General features: G+C 44.3%; 1 protein-coding gene across 4 annotated transcripts in view; it reads right to left on the bottom strand.

The window, feature by feature from the left end:
- The window catches only part of FLNA (filamin A), a 110492-nt gene extending 91028 nt beyond the window's left edge, over positions 1 to 19464 (bottom strand). For 2 of the 4 annotated variants that reach the window (XM_070741367.1, XM_070741369.1), the window contains exon 1: positions 19279 to 19369. The gene's annotated coding sequence lies outside the window, so the exon portion shown is untranslated. Of the gene's footprint in view, positions 1 to 19278 lie in introns of all 4 variants that reach the window. The other 2 variants (XM_070741370.1, XM_070741368.1) reach the window with 2 other exon arrangements.
- Positions 19465 to 22991: the final 3527 nt, after the last annotated feature.

The raw sequence follows: 22991 nt of genomic DNA, 5'->3' as shown, positions 1-22991 counted from the left end.
GGAGGGTGGGGGCGTGTGCTGGAAAAAGGTACAGCCCCCCCCTCCTCGAACGAGTAACTGGCCCGAGGCGAGCAAAGACAAAAGAGGAACAAGCTGGAAAGCTCATAAACCTAGAACCGCAAGGGGGGGGGGGGGAGATTGTGATCTCCATATGGGATCACGCAGCGGAGTAAGAAAAGGCTGCAAGCGACCGATTTAGGATTGCAAGAGAAAGTCGAAAGCGAAGGGTTTTTTTTCTTCTTCCAATCCTGCACGCCCTCACTTTTGGAAATATAAATATATTGGACTTACAGGCTGGGGACTCGGGGCGGCTTACAACATATAAAATATATATACATCGAAATCCAAGTAATTAAAGTTCAGTTACAACTGAAAAACTAAAGAACTCTAGTGCATAAGTGCACTAGAGTGCCTTCCATCCCCTGTCCTATTGCTCTTCTATATCTCCTATATCTTTCTTCTATTCCTCTATCTCTTTTTCTATTCTTTCATTGATATGTTTTATTCCTATATCTTCTATTCTTTCTTAGATATATTTTACTATGAGTATATCCTCTATAACCTTCATTATGTATTTTACTATGTGTATACCCACTAAAACCCTCATTGTGTATTGGACAAAATCAATCAATCAATAAATAAAATACACAATCATTCAATCAACAAACACACTATACATTCCTCGACCATGGGGGAGAATTTAATAACACCAAGCTTGATGTTACAAAAGGCGAGGAGGGTGGGAGCAGTACAAATCTCCAGGGGGAGCTGATTCCACAGGGCCGGGGCCCCCACAGAGAAGACTCTTCCCCTAGGCCCCACCAAACTGTCTAGTTGGCGGGACCTGGAGAAGGCCAACTCTGTGGGACCTAACCGGTCGCTGGGATTCATGCGGCAGAAGATGGTCCCATAAGTACTCTGATCCCATGGCAATGAAGTCAATTCTATACAAATCAAGCAGTGCTTCTGGTTTAAACATATCCACCTTTTCCAGGTTCTTCTCTTTCCTTTTTAGCGAGTTTTAATTTCTAGCCCAAATGATCCACAGCTCGGTCTGGATGGGGATTTTTGGAAGGTGCCCGATTGGGGAGGGCTATCCATTTCCATTCCCTCACCCAAGTGGGCTGAGGGGGAAAAGGAATATAGTAAAAGGACACAGTTACCGCTAAATTGTCGGTGACTGGCTGTCAATCTTGAACTGAATTTATATACTCCAAGGCAAGGGTGCCTTTGAAGAGAATAAATTCTGGCAAACAAGACACCTTGGTTGTCTCTTTTGAGAATCCCCCAAAACTGGCCTCCGGGGGGAGCAGCACCAAAAAGTTGGAGGGGATAACTTAAGTCAGGGATCTCCAACCTCAACTTTTAAGACTTATGGACTTCAACTCCCAGAATTCCTCAGCAAAGCTTCAACTCCCAGAATTCCTCAACAAAGCTGGTTGAGGAATTCTGGGAGTTGAAGTCCTCAAGTCTTAAAGTTGCCAAGGTTGGAGACCCCTGACTTAAGGTGTTCTGAAAACAGGAGTGGGTGTGACAGCCCAGCTATAGTATAGATTAGAAAGACAATGCTGTAAAGTTTTGGGAGAAGCAGAGCAAGCCCCTTTTGTAACTAGAGTTAGTGAAGGGTTTTTTCGAGGGGGGAGGGATAGAGGTATGCTGGGTTAGTGGGGGGGGGGGGAAGAGAGGCAGGCATTCCAGCCTGAGCCAGACAAGGTGACTCACAAGCCAGACACTGATCCAGCCACCCCACCTTCACTTTTTTCTTCCACTCTGAGAAACAAATAAAAGGGCAGGGAGGAAGAGAGAGGGTGGGAGAGGGGCTGGTTGGGGAAGGAATGGCAAATTTAGTCATCCTCTCCCACCCTTCAAATGATCAGGGGATTTTTGAAGTGAGGGAAGGGAGAAGAGAGGGTCAAATTCCAAGGAATATGGCAGAACAGCCTATCATAGAAACATAGACGATTGACGGCAGAAAAAGACTTCATGGTCCATCTAGTCTGCCCTTATACTATTTCCTGTATTTAACATAGGATGGATATATGTTCATCCCAGGCATGTTTAAATTCATTTACTGTGAATTTACCAACCACGTCTGCTGGAAGTTTGTTCCAAGCATCTACTACTCTTTCAGTAAAATCATATTTTCTCAGGTTGCTTCTGATCTTTCCCCCAATTAACCTCATATTGTGCCCCCTTCTTCTTGTGTTTCCTTTCCTATTAAAAACACTTCCCTCCTGAACTTTATTTAACCATTTAACATATTTAAATGTTTCGATAATGTCCCCCCCTTTCCCTTCTGTCCTCCAGACTATACAGATTGAAAAAGTAGAAAAGCTTGTTCTACTCTACAGCTACTAAACTGAGATGAAACACAGCATCTATTTGTTTGTTTGTTTTTTTGAACTTGTATGCCGCCCAACTTCCCAGGGACTCTGGGAGGCTCACAACCAAAAAAAGTAAATCACAGAATGTAATAATAAAAGTCCTTAAGAAACAATCAAAACAATTTTAAATCTACCGCTCTACAATCTGTGACTATAGTACACTGATACCCAAACTAGCCAGCTAGAGAGGCAGGCTTGAAGCCAAGAGATCAAGCATTTAGGTGGGTTTGGGGTACAACATTTCCTATCCCAAACCAGGAAAGGTGCTTGGAGGAGGAACCCTTCTACGCTACAGGTAGTGCCTCTCCCAAATTCCTATATACTTACTGACCAAATAGGAGCTACCTCATTTTTTCCTCCCTCGGGAAACATGACTCCTGTCCCCACCAGTTTTCCCCCAGCAATGGAAACCCAATTCAGATGTGAGCTGCAGAATCTACCTGGCTGGCTGGCTGGGTGTCTCCTTCGGCTGAGTCGAATATACGCAAGTAAAAAAGGAGTACGGCCGTTTGCTTTCTGCCTTGCCCTCCTCCCTCTTTCCACAAGACTGCAGCAGGGCTAGTCTTGTCTTGTCATCACCACCCTCCTCGCGGCTTTCTCTCGCTTAGGCACACAAATACATGCAATTAATCGGCAGCCAGGAAGACTAGCATAGCTAAGGGCAATGACTAAGGAACCTCTCGGAAGAAGTATCTGGTTTTGTTCAAAGCTCTAATTGTGCAACACAGGGTGCCTCTGAATGATGTGTGTAGTCCTTTCAAGCACACACCCACACATGCACAGATTGGGACAGCCTGCACAAGCTGATCCCCTCCAGATGGGATGAAAGATCATCTGCATTCTCAAAAATCAGGGCCAATGGGACTCTGATACAGTGGAACCTCTACCTACCAACACCTCTACTTACAAACCTTTCTAGATAGAACCAGGTGTTCACAACTTTTTTTGGCCTCTTTTCAAGAACCATTTTCCACTTACAAACCCGAGCCTCCGAAACTGTAACCTGAAAAGGCAGGGAGAAACCTCCATGGGGCCTCTCTAGGAATTTCCTGGGAGGAAACAGGACCGGAAAAGGTGGGGAGAAGCCTCTGTGGGGCCTTTCTAGGAATCTCCTGAGAGAAAACAGGGCCGGAAAAGGCGGGGAGAAGCCTCCGTGGAGCCTCTCTAGGAATCTCCTGGGAGGAAACAGGACCGGAAAAGGTGGGGAGAAGCCTCTGTGGGGCCTTTCTAGGAATCTCCTGAGAGAAAACAGGGCCGGAAAAGGCGGGGAGAAGCCTCCGTGGAGGCTCTCTAGGAATCTCCTGGGAGGAAACAGGGCCGGAAAAGGCGGGGAGAAGCCTCCGTGGGGCCTCTCTAGGAATCTCCTGGGAGGAAACAGTGCCTCCACCCTCCCTGTGGTTTCCCCCAATCGCCAGCATTATTTGCTTTTACATTGATTCCTACTTAAGAACCTAGTTACGGAACGAATTAAGTTCGTAAGTAGAGGTACCACTGTATTTATAGTTTTAACAGATTGAAGGCACCAACTTTTTTGGGGGGAGGGATGGGATTGGAACATCCAAGCTTGTAACAGTGTCTTGATTTGCATGTTCAGTCACTATTGCTTGCAAAAAAACCCAGCGATGGGCTACCAAAATTTTTACTACCACACTGTGGGCGTGGCTTATGCACTTTGTTTCAACACCTTTCAGTGCAAATTGGGTGCTCTGGGGTGGAGCTCCAAATTTTGCTACTGAAACTGTGTTCCTGACCGTTCCCGTAGGAGTCTATCACTGAAGAAACCCCAAACACTCTGCAGCTCTATTGCTAATGGTTGATGCCTGAGGCCCAGGCCTGTCCCTTATTTGTATGCCGCCAAAGATGAAAGCTTTTCTGGTAGATTGTGTGTCCATGTTAATTTGTTGAACATATGGAGGGATTAGCATTTTTCTACCAAAACATGTCTGAACCTGTGTTCGCCGTAATGGAATAATGTTCTCTAGACTAGAGGATAAAGAAATGCCTACGAAATAACCAGCTTCAACATATTACTCTGATAGAATATTTCCAGGATTTTGACAACCAACAAATTGTTAGTTGGCAAGAAAGTGCAAGGACTGATTGTTGAATCAGCGAGATTTTGGAAGAAAGAATAAAATGCTGCCCAGGAATGCCCTCTACTGGCATATATTTGGTTCTTCTACTTCTTCTTTATATAGTCATGATTCAGCAAAGTGGTTGCGTTGGGTTGATAAAAGCCACACCCAACTCTGACATCAGTTTTGAAATGTCTCCTTTTGTGTTGCAGCTTGCTTTTCACCATCTCATCCCGGCACTTCCTCTAAGTGAAAGGACCATATTGAAGGGTTGGCAGTGAGTGAAGCAAAGTAGAAAATTAATGTTTGGATTGGAAGCTAGAAAAACCTTAATCAAGAGTGAGGCCTTCTAAAGTAGGAGTGAGACCCTGTAGCTTTCCAGTTCTTTCAGATACTGGATATATTAGCTGGAGTTGACAAGATAGGTTTGTTTTAATCTAAGATATCTGGATTTTTTCTCCTCCTGCCATTAGAGATGTTACTCAGTGGAAACAGACACAGAAATCAGTGCATACCCATTGGGACTTTTATTATAATTTTCAGATGTCTGATTACTAGGAAAATAAAGTGACACCAGTATAGTTAAAACAAGTAGACCCTGGCAAATTTTGCTTTTCCTTCAATGCTAAACTGATCATCACTATCATTATCATCATCAGGTATACAGGTATAGAATAATCACAGGAAGCAATGCTAGGATTGAGGGAGGAAATTGCAAAATACTGGGAATTGCAGATAAAGCTGAATATTTAGGGGGGTCGGTCGGTTATTGCACCAATTATAATTGTAAACTTAAGAGCAATATTTAAATGGCCCTCTAAATATCAAAAAATATTGAATTTATCAGAACTGAACATCCTAATTTTACAAAAAAAGTCATCCTGCTCAGATCTGCCTATATTCTTAGACTCTAATTAACTCTTAGATCTTTGTCTTGAATTAAGTTTTCGCCAGCATTAGGCTGTCAATATAATTGTAGATTACCTACACCAGTGTTTCCCAACCTTTTTTGAGCCGCGGCACATTATTCATATTTTCAAAATTCTGGGGAACATTGAACGGGGGGGCGGGGGGGGGCTAAAGAAAAGTTTGGACAAAAAAAATATATTTTCCTCCATTTCACTCTATTTCTCCTTCCCTCTTTCTCTCTCTTCCTTCCCTTCTTTCTCTCTCTCCATCCCTCTTTCTTTCTTCCTCTCTTTTTTGCTCTCTTTCTCTCTCCCTCCTTCCCTCCCTCTATGTCTTTCCCTCTCCCTCCTTCCCCCCTCTCTTTCTCTCTCTCTCTTGCTTTCTTTCCCTCTCTTTCTCTTGCTTTTGTTTCTCTCTCATTCTCTCTCCCCTCCTTTTTCTCTCTCTCTCTTTCTCTCTCGTTCACCACGCCGGCAACAGAGAGAAAAAGAAAGAGAGAGAGAGAGCCGGAGAGAGAATGGAGGGCGCCATTGTCTTCGCCTCCGCCTGCCGGCTCTGCAGCTAAGAGGCAGCAGCCATCAGCCCCCTCGCCCTCCCAGACGTCCCCAGCGCCCGGCTACGAGCCGCCTCCCGTTAGCCCAGCCGACTTTTCCCTGCTGCCGTTTTCTCTTCATGGCGCAAAGCCACACAGTCCCGGACTCCCGGATCGCTCGCTTCTCCGGCCAGCAAGCCGGCTGCCCGGAAAAGCATCGCGCTTTTTCAATGCGCGGCGCTTTCCTGGGCAGATGGCTTTGCTGACCGGAGAAACGGCAGCAGGGAAAAGTCGGCCGGGCTAACGGGAGGCGGCGCGTGGCCGGGCGCTGGGGACGTCTGGGAGGGCGAGGGGGCTGATGGCTGCTGCCTCTTAGCTGCAGAGCCGGCGGGCGGAGGCGAAGACAATGGCGCCCTCCATTCTCTCTCCGGTGGCGGAGGAGAGGGGGCGGATCGCACCCAAGGCAGAAGGCGGCGGTGGAGGAGAGGGGGCAGATCGCGCCCCAAGACAGGAGGCGGCGGCGGAGGAGGAGGAGAGTGGGCGGATCGCGCCCCTAGGCAGAAGGTGGCGGAGGAGAGGGGGCAGATCGCGCCCCAAGACAGGAGGCGGCGGTGGCGGAGGAGGAGAGGGGGCGGATCGGGCGGGCAATGGGGCAGGGCAGAGAAGCCAGGGACGCGTTTGGCCGGAGGCACTGTGGGGAGGCAGGGGCGGCCGCAGCTCCCTTTACTCCTACTGCCGCACCTCCCCGCCCCTGCCTCCTTTTTCCCGCCTTCCTTCTTTGGGGCCCAGCTGCATCGGACAGTAGCTGGGGGGACAGCTGCGAGTGGGAGCTCCAGGTCGGAGGCACTGGCGGTCCGGCACTGGCAGCGCCCCGCCCAGCTGGAGCTTCCCTAGGAGCTTCGCGGCACACCTGACCGTGTCTCGCGGCACACTAGTTGGGAAACGCTGACCTACACAATTACTTAAGGCAGAAAACATACCTAGTAGTCTTTCCTCCTCCTAGTTTCCCTACAACAACAACCTTGTGAAATAGGTTGGGCTGAGAGAAAGTGATTGGCCCAAAATCACCCAGCCAGCTCTCTTGCCTCAGGCAGAACTAGCCCCAAGTCTGTGGAGAGGGGCGGCATACAAATTTAATTAATAATAATAATAATAATAAACTGCGTCTCCAGTGGTGCCTTAACCACTAGACCAAATTAATAAATAATAAAGCAGTTCCCAACAAGGAATAGAGGCATCTGCTGGAGTTTTGCAGAAAAAGAACAAAACATTTATTTTTATTCCATTACATTTTCTGTCAAAATAGTAATGGAGGTGAATAAGTGAGCTCTGACTTTCTTTGAGCTCTGGATAAAGTAAGCTTCAGGCAAATAGTTCATTATTATTTTCTATACTGCAAGAAAGTCTAACATTAGTCCCATTACACAACACTATCAATTATATTGCAACAGTACAGAGCACATGGTATTTGCAATGCAGTAGCAGCCTAAAGGCTTCTTTATATATTTACACATTACATTACATGAAGAATGAATATTGGGGTTTTATATTGTATTTTTATAATTGTAATTTCATTATTGTGTTTTTTATCCTTGTAAGCCGCCTTGAGCTGCTTGGAGAAGGGTGGGCTATAAATCTAATAAATAAAATAAAATAAATAAATAATGTACTTTTTTCCAACAGTAGAAAAGGAAATTGATCACAAAGCAGGGAAAGCATCTGAAAACTGCAGAAAAAACAATTGCTGCCAACTTGCCTTCCATTGAGGACCTGTGTACTGCATGAGTCAAAAGAGGGCAGTGAAAATATTTACTGATCCGTCACATTTACTGAACAGTTTCCCCCTGGAATGCCATCCCTCTGATAAACAAATAATTCCTTCAACACGGTCAAACTATTTACTAAGTCTGCACTACTATTAATCTTTTCATGGTTCCCATCACCCATCTCCTCCCCACTAATGACTGTAACTTTGTGGCTTGTATCCTTACAAATTATGTTGACTGTTTTTAATATGATTTGATGTACTTGTCTGCACCCAGACTATCATTGTGTTGTACTGAGAGCATATGCATCAAGACAAATTCCTTGTGTATCCAATCACACGGGCAATAAAATTCTATCCTATCCTATCCTATCCTATCTCTATTCTATTCTATTCTATTCTATTCTACGCTATTCTATGCTATCCTATTCTATTCTATAACACTCCCTTTATGGTATGGCAGCCAATTACTATAAGGGAGTTTGTTCACCTTTGTCGTTTATTCTCGATCTCTATGAATACTTGGTGTCTCTATGCATGCCTTTCCTCCATCCAAAGGCCTGAGACACACAGCTATGTCTGTGCAGACAATGACTCCAAATTCCACTCTGGTCTTTCATTACTAGTTGGTGCTTATAGACCCGTGATGGCGAACTTTTTCCCCCTGGGTGCTGAAAGAGTATGCACACACACTATCACGCATGCGCAAATGCCCACACCCGTAATTCAATGCTGGGGGGGCGGGCGCGAAAACACCTTCCCCCACCCCTCAGAGGCCCTCTGGACATCGAAAACTGCCTTTCCCCCAACTTCTGGTGGGCCCACTAGGCTCATGTTTTGCCCTCCCCAGGCTCTTCTGGAGCTGAGGGAAGGTAAAGATGCCCCCCCCAACCCCTCGGATGCTCTCCCGAAGCCAAAAAAGCCCTCCCAGAACCTCTGTGCAAGCCAAAAATCAGTTGACTAGCACACACATGCATGTTGAAGCTGAGCTAAGGCAATGGCTCACGTGCCAGCAAATATGGTTCCGCGTGCCAGCTGTGGCACCTATGCCATAGGTTTGCCATCACTGTTATAGACCATATTTTAAGTAATCAAGTGTTAATGGTTTTTACAGGTTTGTAGTTCTGTAAGATGCTAATATTCCTATTCTGCAGGTATGTATGGAGATATATGTACGTGCACAGAATGAAAGTGACAATAAGGCAGGGGTGTCGTGGCCCACAGGCTGGATGTGTCATGTCCTGGCCACGCCTACCCCGTTTTAGCAAAGGAGGAAAAAAGTCATGATACGTCATGTGATGACAATGTGACGCTGCAAGTTTGACACCCCTGCACTAGGGTATTGGTGATTTGCTTGTTAAATTTGTGTAAAACCTCAAATGATGCTTTACAACTTTAAGACCAAGTGGATTTTAACTCTCCTAGCTGGAGAATTCTGGGAGTTGAAGTCCACCTGTCTTAAAGTTGCTGAGGTTGAGAAACCCTGGGTTAGCCAAACCTTTTTAGAAGTGCTCTTTTATTGAGGCTTCTCAACACCACATTGGAATCACTCTCCTGCACTAAAACAACTAATTTACCTACTTTCGTTCATTCATTCATTCATTCATTCATTCATTCATTCATTCATTCATTCATTCATTCATTCATTCATTTGAATTCATATACCACCCACTCCCCAAGGACTCAGGGCGGCTTACAATAATAATGATAAAATAATATAAGCAGGTTAAAACATGTCATAATAATTAAAAAAACATTTTGTAATAAATAGTTTAAGAAACACTTCATAAGAGTAAAAACCCTACAATATCATCACTACACTCATGCACCAAACATCCCAATCAATTCGTGTCTCGGATGGATAGAAAGCTGTCCATTATCACGGCCCCCAGGCCTGCCGGCAAAGCCAGGTTTTCAAGGCTTTTCAGAAACCCAGTAGGGTGGGGGCCGTGCGGAGCTGGGGGCGGGGGTAATTGGTTCCAAAGAGCCACTTGTTGAATGAATCTGGCTTGCCACTGATTTTGCTTGAAGAGCTGCAGTGGTTAGAATGTAGTACTGCAGGCTATTTCAGCTGCCTGCTGGCTGCCTGCAGTTCAAATCTCACCAGGCTGAAGGTTGACTCAGCCTTCCATTCTTCCGAGGTGGGTAAAATGAGGACCCAGATTGTTGGGGGCAATAGGCTGACTCTGTAAACTGTTCACAGGGAGCTGTAAAAGCACTGTGAAGTGGTATATAAATCTAAGCACTATTGCCATTGCCAGAAGTTTGCAAAAGGTGATCACATGACCCCAGTATATTGCAGCCATCATAAATATGAGTCAATTGTCGATCGTTTGCATTTTGATCATGCGACTATGGGGATGCGACAACAGCCATAAGTCACATTTTCAGTGCCATTATAACTTTAAACATAACTAAATGAACTGTTGTAAGTATCGGAGTCAAGATGGCTCCAGAAAAGGAAGTGGCATAGCTTCTCACAATATACACTTCTCACAATATACAGTGCTCAAAGGAATAAAGGGAACACTTAAACAACACAATATAACTCCAAGTAAATCAAACTTCTGTCAAATCAAACTGTCCACTTTGGAAGCAACACTGATTGACAATCAATTTCATCTGCTGTTGTGCACATTCAACTTTGTACAGAACAAAGTATTCAATGAGAATATTTCATTCATTCAGATCTGTGTTATTTGAGTGTTCCCTTTACTTTTTTTGAGCAGTATATTATCGCCCAATAAGAAATGCTGGTTGTAAATCAAAGTTAAGTTCCTTAGTAAGATTATTGATCAGGCGCAATTCAATGTAACCAAATATCTGAATGCTTACCTCTATTCAACAAGTTAAATCATATTATACAAACTGTCAAAATATACTTGGGATAGGAAGTCATAGTCACTGTTAAAACCACTGGTTTAGCAAAGTAACAGAGACTAATGTACTGGGGAAGAAGTGTCTTAGATTTGGCAGGTCCCTTTTAACAGATTGTAAGCCTGCTGCAAAAACATTACGATTATTATAGCATCTGGGTTATAATGAGGGGAGTGAAATGCATATCCATGCATCACACCAAAAGGAAAGCAAGTTTGTTTTCCTGTCTCCCACTATACAGATTCAACTATTTTTTCTGTTTATTAGAGACTGGGTGTATTATTGTGGGACCAAATATTCTGTGCAGCATATTTTAGCAGTGCAATGCTGTAAAAACATTCACACTTCTCCCTGAGTTCTTTGGGACTCACTGCCAAGGAAGCACTTATTTAATGGCAGGCTAAGTAGCAGCATACACATAGCGTTTGCAGTTGTGAGTGGTTCAGACTCGGTTAAAGGATTGTTCCTTCCAATCAATGTGAAAGGAGTGATCCAGTAAAGGAAAGATTCAATTTCTATATTTATTGCTGAAACACCTACGGTTGCCATTTCCATAAATATGCACCATTCCCCATAGAGACTATTACACAAATATATTGGATTATGCAGTTCCACATGCACAAAGTCATTTGTCTGGATTTACAGCAGGTGTGTCAAACTCCGCAGGGCGTAGGCTGGATACGTCACATGCTGCCCCTGCCCCTGCCCGGTTTACCAAAGAAGGAAAAAGTCCCCAATACGTCACATGTCACTACCATGACAACAGAAATTTGACAACCCTGATTTAGAGTTTCCATACTGAATGTAGAGCCATGTGTGAATTTTACCTAAATAACCCATTGTCCCTTTCTGTGAATATTTGAATAGAAGGACTGAAATTATTATTATTTTATTATTTATTAGATTTGTATGCCGTCCCTCTCCGAAGACTCGGGGCTGCTCACAAGATACAATACAAAACAGTGAATACAAAACAAATCTAATTACTTTAAAAACTACGTAAGCTAAAAAACCCACTGTATATTAAAATCTATCAAACAATTCAATCGCAGCCATACATCACATTGATTGAAATGTATGGAAAATAACATTGCTTGGGCATGAATGGCACGGTTGCCATTTTAACAGATGGTGCAAAAAGCTCTGCCAATTGGAATAGAACAGAGGTCTTCAAACTTGACGACTTTAAGACTTGTGGACTTCAATTCCCAGAATTCTCCAACAAGGATAGCATAGCTGGAGAATTCTGGGTATTGAAGTCCACAAGTTTTAAAGTTGCCAAGTTTGAGGACTCCTGATCCAGAACAAGATAGCAGCACCTTGCTCTTATTGTCACTTACTTTTAGATCAATTTGTTGTAGGCCAATCCCTTCTGGAGAAAAGGAGACTTTGTTTTTGTTTTTTTGTGCCTTCAAGATAGGGTTGAGCCCTGGCAACTGCATGGACCAAACCCTGCAATTTACTTGGCAAGGTCTTTTGGAGGCGGTTTGTCCTTGCCTATTTCCTAGGCAGGAGGGAGTGAAGGACTGGCCCAAGGTCACGCAGGCTGGCTTCATGCCTAAGCTGGGACAGGACTCCTGATTTCTAGACTGATTTCCTAACCACTACACAAAGCTAGTTCATAATTTAAATTATAAGGAATAAAATTATTTCCACCCATGGTATGACCACTCAAGATCATATGAATAATTTTCCCATAAAGTTTTTTTTTCAAACAGTCTCATTGAAATGAGTAACTTTAATTAGAGAACTTTCTGGTAGATTCTGCTCCCTACCATTTGTAGTATCCTTGTCTATAAAGCAAAAAGAAAAAAGAAAAAAGCAGCTATCTGACAGCTGCCTTGCCCTTAAAATATGCCCTTAAAATTATGCCATCATTTAAAAAGCTGTTTCTTTTTGCATGGAGGCTGTTCCTGCTACTCATTTAGCAGATGTTGGCTAACAGTCTGTCTAAAGTAGTGTAGGGTTTCCTGCCTAAGCAGGGGGTTGGACTAAAAGACCTCCAAGGTCCCTTCCAACTCTGTTATTATTTTATTTATTTATTTATTTATTTATTAGATTTGTATGCTGCCCCTCTTTGAAGACTCAGAGTGGCTCACAACAGGAATACAAAATACAAATCCAATGATTAAAAAAGCAAAACAGTTAAATTTATTATTATTACTTGCATTAGAGTAAGTTACACATTGAGGTCTCATTGGAATTCTCATAAAAGTTTAGGACAGTGATGGCGAACCTTTCTTCCCTTGGGTGCCGAAAGCTATAAGGCATGGGTTATCACACATATGCGGATGCACGCACTCATAATTCAATGCCCCCATGTGTCCCCCCGCCCTGTGCATACATGCACAAGGCCCCTGCACTGTCCCATCTCCACGCATCACCCCTCTTCTGGCTGCTCCATTTCCTGACTTCCAGAGGCTTTTTTTCTTGGAGGGTGAAACTGCCTCCCCTGCCCCCTGGAGGTCCTCCAGAGGACAGAAATGGCACATTTCCTGACTTCCTTTGGGATCGGTAGGCCCATTTTTCACCCTCCCCAGGCTCCCAGAGGCTTTCTTGGAGCTTGGGGAGGCTAAAGAGCCTCTGTGCGAACCAAAAATCAGCTGGCCAGCGCATACATGTGCGCTGGAGCTTAACTACATGCTGGCAGATATGGTTCCGTGTGCCACTTGTGGCACACATGACATGGGTTTACCATCACGGGTTTAGGATAATAATTTGCACCCTTACAAACTTTGAGATGAGTGGACTTCCAATTCCCAGAATTCTGCTGGCTGGGAAATTCTGGGACGCAGTCCAGGGAACTCTGGGAGTTGAAGTCCACCCATCTTAGAGTTGCTAAGATTGTGCAACTCTGTTTGGGAGAAGTGAGTTCCAGGCAACTATCTAAAATATGTGCCTTTAACAGCAGCCGGAGACATTTTGCTGTAATATTGAGATTTGGAATCTAACATCATTTCCATTATTCCATAAGAGTGTGAGCTGCCCTCTCAGATACAGAGTGACTCTTCGCAACTCTTAAGAAGTCTGCTAACCCCCCAAAACAGCTGAAGTTGCACAGAGGTGGGCTGTTAAGATGGAACGGTGATGCGTACTCGCCCCTGTAGCTCTGAGTGATAGCAGAGTCCAGCGCAATTATGCTACTGCACCTGGGCAGGTAAGGTAATTGCAGGCGGACATGCAGGTGCGCCCATGGCCCATGGATACTGTAAGTAGGCTAGAGGTGCAAACAAAGAAGGATTTTCCGCCCCAACATCAGGTTTAAGTTCGATTAAGGAAAGGCAGCACATTAATTAGTGCTTTTTTCATTTTCACAATATTTCCTGCCTCAAGTTACAGCATTTTGGGGCAGGCCTTGGCTGCAGTAGCTTGTAGGGGAGTGGGCTGCTATTCCTGCTCTGATCCTGGGTGCCAAATATCTTCATTTTAGTGTATCAGAAAGACACAAGGGTCATTCCCTGCATTGGGAATTCATTCATAACATAGGAAATTATGACTACCTTCTTCTACCTCAGTGGTCCTCAACCTGGGGATTGGGACCCCTTTGGGGGTCGAATGACTGTTTCACAGGAGTCGTCTAAGACTATGAGAAAAGACAAATTTCTCATGGTCTCAGGAGCTAAAGTAGAAGCTTTAGTTCCTAAGACCATGGGAAATTTGTCTTTTCTGGTGCCTTGAAACATACAATCCGACCAATCAGGTATTTACAGTGGGAGTGTCCCTCTGACCTTCCTGCCAATCAGCTTAAAGCTCTGTTGGGAGAATTGGCACTAGACTTATGGTTGGGGGTCACCACAACCTGAGGAACTGTATTAAGGAATCGCAGCATTAGAAAGACTGAGAACCACTGCTCTATCTGATTGCTAGGCAGCCCCCTTAGCAACAGGGAGTGTCTATCATTCATGATGAGTGAGGGGAAAATACGGACTCGTGCTACAGAAAATAAAAGAAAGAGGAGTTTTCCTTTCTCCCTCCTCCCGGACTATTGTGTTTAAAGGCAGTGACAGCCCAGCAAACTGAATTCTGGTTTTTTTTTTAAAAAAAAGGTGTGCCCCTGTGTGATTGGGAGGGATGGGGTGTGTGTTATAAAAGAGATGCCTGCAGTTCCAAGGTTTCATCAATAGGTGGCAGGCTTGCCTCCTTTCCCAGTGTGCCCCCCCCCACCCTTCTAGAGCTCCAAGCTTAAGGGCCCCGTCTTCATATTTTCCCCTTATTTGGAGAGCTTCATTTCTTTCAGTTTTTAAAATAACTAGACAGACCCTCCCCAGGGGCCTGGGGGCTGGAGATGTAGCAGTGGGCAAGAAGGCAAGGCTGAAGGGAGTCCACAGAAGGAGGAGGAGGCACAATCAAATTGTATGTGTGTACCTACAAAATGTATTTGTGGTTACAGCTAAGAAAGGGGATGTTTTTAACAGCTCTGATGGGGAGGGGATGGTGTGAAGTGTGAATGAGGGAAGACTAACAAATGAAGGGTGGGTCACAGATGGCAAGATAGGAAAAACAATTTCCACATTTCTGGTTAATTTAACCTGGAATAATTCACAGCTTCCATTCTGTATTTAATTCCACGGTGGGAATCTCCATTTCCCTTATCAGCATAAAATAGAAGGGTGTGAGGGGAATGGCATTGCTTTGCTTTTAATTTCCAGGCATGTGGATATAATAATGTAGCTTATGGGTATTAAAAGGCAGCTGATAGCCTTGAAAAATAATACTCCCTGGAGAGAAATGATTAAGAATTCTACATTTTTTTCCTGCCACAGATAAAGCCAAAGGACTATTTACACAAGCATTCTGAACCCATGATAGCCATGTTTTTAAGTTTCCTAAAGCAACTTTCTCTCACATATATAAAAACTGACTGCTGCCTTATCCATTTTAGCCGGGTTAGCTTGGTTCAGTTTCTTGAACGACTCTGAGGTATTTCTCAAAGCCAAAACAAGATATGCTGCACGAATCCCAGTCCCACAGAGTTGGCCTTCTCTGGGTCCCATCGACTAAACAATGTTGGCTGGCGGGGCCCAGGGGAAGAGCCTTTTCTGTGGCGGCCCCGGCCCTCTGGAATCAACTCCCTCCAGAGATTCGAACAGCGCCCACTCTCCTCGCCTGCCATAAAATGCTGAAGACCCACCTTTGTCGCCAGGCGTGGGGATAATTACTACCACCCTTTGTTATGTTTTCGACCTCTATTGTATAATGGATTGGGTTGAATGTGTATGATTGTGTAGTTGGGGATTTTATTATAATATTGGTTATGTTATTAATGTTTTTAGTTGGTTTTAAATTTTTACTATTGGATTTGTAATGCATTGTGTTATTGTTATGTTGTGAGCCGCCCCAAGTCTTCGGAGAGTGGCAGCATACAAATCTAATAAATAATAATAATAAAATGGCTTACATTTACCTACAGTAGAATGGCAGAACAGCGATTAAAATTGCAGGAATGATGAGCTCTTAATGTTATTTCAGTAAAATGCTTCAAAGGACAAAGTTGGGATGTCAGGGAGGATCCATTACAGAGCTTCTAGATGATTCCATTCAGGTTTTGGAATGCAATTCTGCCCAATATGCATGGCAGGTAGATTACCTAGAATGAATTGGGGTCTTGTTGTGGGCACAAAAGAAGTCACTGGGTACCCTTTCGTCTTCTGCAATTCCCCAAAGCATAATGGTACAGAAAGTCAGACCCACCTTTCTTATTACATTTTAATCTAACTTTATCTTCAGCCAATTTGCTTTATTTACCGTTTGGTTTTTAGAGCAGGCCTGAGAGGTAGCAACCGATCAGAGACACCTAATCAGCTTCCTGTCTGAATGGGGATTTGAGTTTTGGCTTCGGTGATCTGAGCGAAGACATCTTAAGCCCTGCTTCTCCTGAATGTTGGCTGGGGATTCTGGAAGCTGTCATCCCGATAGTTCTGGAAGGCACCAAATAGGGAAAACTACCTTACCTCACAATGACTGTCTCCTCTCTCTTGGAGGGAGGGAGGGGAGGGAGAATAAAAAATAAGAATGCCCCCAAACTGCCAGGAGGTTCACCAGAAGGTATCATCCAAGACTCTTGTGCAGGTGAACCATTTAAATGTGGTCAATAAAGCTTTACCTCACCACAAATAACCAAAACTGAGGGTGGATCCATCCCATTCCTGAAGCAAAAAATTAGGATGCCCCGGATAATATAATTCAGAATGGACTAGAAATGACAATATTCTTTAGGATTAGTGAGAACTATCATTCAATGCATGAGAGGTTTGGGAGGTGGACTTGCTTGAAATAATTTAAAGTAGCTGGACTGATTAAATCTCTTGAGTTTTAACCCAGCTAACTATGAAATTCATTTATTTCTAATTGGGGTGGGGTGGGTGAAGGGTAAAATCTCTTATCATCTTCCTGCTCCTCTATTCTACAGTACCTGTCTATGTCCCTTAGGGCTAATGTTGTTCAAAAAACGTAATGCGCTTTTAAACTGTGCCACCCCCAAGGTACATAGATACGACTGTTCCCACAATTCTCAGCCATCGTTCATGTTAATGGGACTTAGTCTGAGGTAATCATGTTGGAATTGCAGAAGGACTCGAATTTGAATGCACTAGATGCCACTAATTTTCCTTGTATGGTAACTTGAATATGGTATTTGGAGAACTGGAAAAAATAAGGACCAACTTGTCCATAAGCACACAGGCTCTAAATGAAACACATTCATCTCTCATGTCACACATAAAACAGTTTTTTCTTTGATAACCCCACATGCTTTAGGTACATTTCCTAATGTGCAATAGGATTTTCATTTGGCTGTTCAAACTTTTCAAGTTTTCTAGAATTATGGTTTCTTGGGATTCTGAGCAATGTTTGTGTTGTTGTTTATGAATTTCTGTCTCTCAACCTACCCTTATTGTTAGGGGTTGCTATGAGGGTAAGAAAGACGAAGGAACTTCTCAAATGGTATAAAGCAAGATATTCACAGGGAGTGAATTTGCTTTGAAATACGTTCCTCACCCTTGTCTTCACCATCCCCACACATTTGTAGCTGACACTTGATAAGTGGCACTTTGTGACTAATACTCTGATATTGTGGGTGACATTTCTTCACTCTCAGAAATTTTCTCAAGGGAATATGTGATTGCCTATGTATGGCCGTGTAAGAAAAAGCAACCAGAAATTTGGGCTTTGCAATCAAGCACGATGGACACATAATTAGAAATCACTTAGGACGAATAAGTATAGTTTGATATATTTTAACACTCCTTTTGTAGTCTAGAATGATTAAAAACTATTCCAAGTATTTATTTCCATCAAGGACAGTGAAAATAACCAATAGACAGTACTAGGAAGACACAATTCTTTACGGAATTCTCTGCAAGCTCAGATGGGCAGGAGTAGTTTCAGCTGAATTTTGGGAGAAGAATTTATTGGCAGAGGGCATCCAATCTAAAAGCTATAGTGACAGTGGGGTGGGGGGATTATTTTCATTTTACTTGTTCAGCATCCACATCTCTTAGCTTTGCCTGATTTCAAAGCCATGCTTATCCAGTGGGGGTAGAAATTGAAACCTCTTCTGCTGATTGCTAACTTGTCTGTTGAACAATATTCTCAGCTACTAATTCAGAGAGCAATCTTGCAACCGCATTACAACAATTACAGGCTCCCAAACTCCCAGCCAGTCTTCCCGACTTGTTTTTCTAAACAGATACACAGGCAGTTTCAGGCTGGCTATTCGTGAGGAGAAGAGACTCTTTGATTTATCAGGAAATGTGTGCTTAGTCACCTGATTAACCGTATCTTCCTGTCAAGTGGCTACGGCAATCATGGCATGCTACCACATTCAACAGGGAACTCGATATGTGGGTTTGACCACAAGTTCTGACTTATGTGCGATGTGATTTTCTAGCCCCTTGGCAAAACGATACAGATGGAACAGTGTGTGCAAGAACTTTTGCACTGCCGTGGTCTTCAACGAACACTTTCCAATGCTTATATTTGCCCATAAAGAGGGGAACTGCCAATGTGCATACATACAAATTTATGGGATCCTGCTCTCTCCAGTAGGGACCATAGTAGAACTGCACGCAGAATTATATATCAACATTCAAGGAATAGCAATATATACTGCCTCATAGTGCTTTTACAGCCCTCTCTAAGTGGTTTACAGAATCAGCATATTTTCCCCAACAATCTGGGTCCTCATTTTAGGAAGAGGCGATATACAGTACAGTAGTTCCAATCTCTCAACTTTTGAGTTGGAAGCTCTCTTTCCACATTCACTCTTCCCAGAACTCCTGCATCCTCTCTGCCTAGAGTTGCTAGTTATTCCACTGTCCCTTCCTTCCTTCCTTCCTTCCTCTCCCTCTCTCTCCTTCATTCCTCCCTTCCCTCTCCTCCCTCCCCTCTCCTTCCCTCCCTTCCTCTCCCTCTCCTTCCTTCCTCCCTTCCCTCTCCTCCCTCCCCTCTCCTTCCTTCCCTCTCTCTCCTTCCTTCCTTCCTTCCTCTGTTCCGTTTGGATTCCGTCTTTTTTTCTGCCCGGCCCGCGTTCGTCCCATCTTTCCCCTCCGGTCCGCCATCAGGTCCCCTGCCTTTCTCGCCCTCCTGGGTCCCCGCTCTGCTTCTCGCCCCTCTCGGTCCATCCCTGCTCCGCGTCCTCTTCCCGCGCCGTCTGCCTGGCTACATCCGCAACCTTTGCGGCGACCCCCGATCCCCTCGACCCTCCTCCGCCCTTCCCCGTCTCCCGTCCCCGCTCACCTCTGTCAGCTCGACGGATCCTCGGGGACTGTGGCGTCGCCGTCTACCCCGCCGCCGCGGACGGATGGAGGAACGGACGGAGGGTACGTCCGAGGGCCGGAGCTCGCACGGAATGGCCGAGCGACAGGGGGTGGCGGGAGGACACCGGCCGGGCGGGCGGCTCAGCAAGCCTTAATTGGTAAAAGAGCGGAGTCGGCGGGAGGAAAGAGCGAGAGAGAGAGAGCGAGAGAGCAGGGAGGGAGGGGGCCGACGGCACCAAATGGAGGGAGTCGCAGGGAGGAGGGAGGCAGACGCCGCCCCCGGGATGAGCTCAGAGCAGGACAAACCCGGGGTAAGAAACCGCCCGCTCTCAGAGGTGCCCCCCCATCCGAAGTAAGGAGGGGCGGGTATTTTCCCCCATCCTTCCGGGGGGAGCCGACTCCAATTAGAGACTTGGACCAGTCAGTAAATTACCCACAGCTCCACCCAGGACAGACTTCACCGTCACTGGGGATACACGGGGTGGGTTTGGGAGTAGCAAAGGTGGCCACCAGGTAAGGTGGCCACCTCCAGCTTATGGTTTTTGTGAATGCTCCCGAAAAGGCCAAAAGAGCAGAAAAGTTCAGATCCTGGGGGGCAGTAACTGGTCAGGTCTTGAACAGCCCAGCTCCCTTCATCACCAGACTATCTTCAGGACGGCCTTCTACCACATAGCTCTCAGCGACCGTGTCGGCTGGCAGGGCTGCAGAGAAGAGCCTTCTCTGTGGTGGCTCTAACTCTCTGGAACCAGCTATTTCCTGCCCCCACCCTACTGGCCTTCCAGAAAGCTGTAAAAACACAGCTTTTCCGACATGCCTGGGGCCATTGATTGGATAATGTTCCATCAAGATCCGGCCATAAATGACATGTATGGTTCTTTGTCAGCATTGGTTTTAAACTGTTTTTAAATTGGTTTTTAGATGTCCTAATATTATACTGTATGTTTTATCTTTTGTTTGTGAGCTGTTTAGACTCAGGAATTGGCTAGCATACAAATTGAATTAAATAAATAAACAAACAAACAAATACATGCATAAATAAATATATTTCAACCAAGCTTGCATGGGGCAATTGCTCTGTGGATGCGGACCAGCCTCGTGTTCATGAATAGTTTTCTACATCAAGGATCACCAACCTTTTGGACCTCAGGGACCACTACATTCATAATTTTAAATCCTGTAGACCACTAATATGATTTTTTAAAAAAAGATAAATAGTATTTATTGCAGAAGTCCTTCAAACCTGGAAATTTTAATTCAATTCAATTCAATTTCAATTTATTCAATTTATTATGCCGCCCTTCTCCTTAGACTCAGGGCGGCTTACAACATGTTAGCAGTAGCACTTTTTAACAGAGCCGGTATATTGCCCTCACAATCCGGGTCCTCATTTTACCCACCTTGGAAGGATGGAAGGCTGAATCAACCTTGAGATTTGAACCGCTGACCTGCAGATCTAGCAGTCAGGTTTAGTGGCCTGAAGTACTGCACTCTACCCACTGCGCCACTTCTGCTCAACTTTAAGACTTTGGGGACTTTAAATTCCCCTGATTTTGTGTAATATAAAAATACAAATAATTTTTCTGCGGACCACCAGTTGGTGACCACTGTTCTACATCAAGCACTCAGATATCTTGGATGAGAAAGCTCCAATTTGTAGACCTTCTTACTTGATCTAAAAATTGTGAAAGTTTATAATGTCCCCAGTGTGACACATTGACCCTTGAAAAGGGCAAAGAATTACAGCTTGATTGCTCCACTTGGCCAGTATGAACTCAAGAATTTTTTGACTTAATCATGATGTCCCCAATATTCTTGCCTTGGAATTATTCATTTGCACTGCACAAGAAAGGAGAGAGAAGACCAAGAGATGAAAAATGCAGAACCCAGTGTAGAGAGTGGGAGACCAGAAATAAGTAATAGGAAATTGGGTTGTGAGATGGGTGGGTGATAAGTTGCCACTGAAGCAACCATAACCGGAGCTGTTGAGTGCTGTCTCAGTTGTGATAAAGGCTTGGCACAGAACCTCTGTTGGTTTTAATACCGTTTTGTACCAAATAAGGCGACAATATTGATATCAGAAAAACACCCATTGCATGTTAAAAGGGTGAAACTAGCCTTACCATACGTACCCAGTTGAGCATGTATATCCTGAAGTTAGATCCTTGAGTTTATGCCATTGCCAGAGAGTATTATGTATACAGTATATGCATACTGGTTGGTATTTTTATATGGTTTTTTTCAGATTATAACTTAAGGGCATTACTTTAATTTATTCATTCAATTTATATTCCATCTTCTCACAAAAACCCTCCTATTGTACCCCTATTAGATACGAACAGTGCTTTTCAACCCTGGTCACTTGAAGAAGGGTAGACTTCAACTCCCAGTATTACCCAGAAAGGCAAGTTATTTGAGGAATTCTGGGAGTTGAAGTCCACCCATCTTCAAAGGACCAAGGTTGAAAAACAATTGATCCATGGTCTGGTTCAGTTGTGCATGTCTGTTCCATCAATATTAAAGACAGGTTTTTGTAACCGCTTTCCCTGCTGGGCAGAATTGACTAACGCTGACCTGTTGAGGAAGCAGTTCTCATCACAATGGCCATCCAACAAAGCCCTGAGAAGGCACTGTTTGCTGAGTGAGATCTGTGGTTTTATTAGTGGCCTTTTCCCTTATGGTCAGAAAACATCTTCAGCCAGGCAGAATTATTTATTCTCATGGCTTATTATGCAAGATTTCTTGCAGATCAGGTAAACTGAGCAAGGGAATTTTGGGTCCTGACATACTGGCAGCAAGAGATAGATAGATAGATAGATAGATAGATAGATAGATAGATAGATGGATGGATGGATGGATGGATGGATGGATGGATGGATGGATGGATGGATGGATGGATGGATGGATGGATGAGCAGGCAGGCAGGCAGGCAGGCAGGCAGGCAGGCAGGCAGGCAGGCAGGCAGGCAGACAGACAGACAGACAGACAGACAGACACTAAGTTTTAATCCCAGAATCTAGGAGTCAAACTGTCATAATTCTCAATCAACATAGTCAAATGTTTGGAAGGGAACCTGAAGAAAACCCAGTTGAGAAAAGCTTTAGCTAACTGATAATTAATTGATAATTATCTAAGGCCTTAGATGAAATGTTCTGTATTGGATCACAGGAACCAACAACTGCACTGGCTGTTTGGGGCATTCTGGGGTTTCTGTCTGAAATCCTTATAAACCTCTGCACCTGATCCATGTCTAATATCTGACCATGAAACAGAATGTAGAAAGCAGACAAGTTATTAAAGGCAGTCCTTAACTTAACAGCCATTCATTTAGTGACCGTTTGAAGTTATGACAGCACTGAAAAAAGTAACTCACCACCAGTCCTCACACTTATGACCGTTGCAGAGTCCTTCTGGTCACTTAATCAAAATTTGGCAACCAGCATGGATTTACGATGCAATTTGAGGACTACTTGCAGTGGCACTATGTTAATATGGATATCATAGACAAAGCAACTTGAGCCAGATTTCCTTGCCCCAAGGCTGCCAAGAATTGCATAGTTAAACAGGGTTCTGAATTTCAGACTAGAAGATGCAAATCCAACTGAAGTCTTACTGGCTCACCAGTCAGTTTAAAGGAATGTAGGCCTGCAAGAGCGTAAATGGCACAACAAAGTGTGATTGGTAACATTGCCGTTA

This window comes from Erythrolamprus reginae, chromosome 2 (assembly GCF_031021105.1).
Source record: "Erythrolamprus reginae isolate rEryReg1 chromosome 2, rEryReg1.hap1, whole genome shotgun sequence".
Lineage (NCBI taxonomy): Eukaryota > Metazoa > Chordata > Lepidosauria > Squamata > Dipsadidae > Erythrolamprus > Erythrolamprus reginae.
The sequence above is the reverse complement of the archived record's forward strand: the minus strand, read 5'-3'. Positions and strand labels throughout refer to the sequence as shown.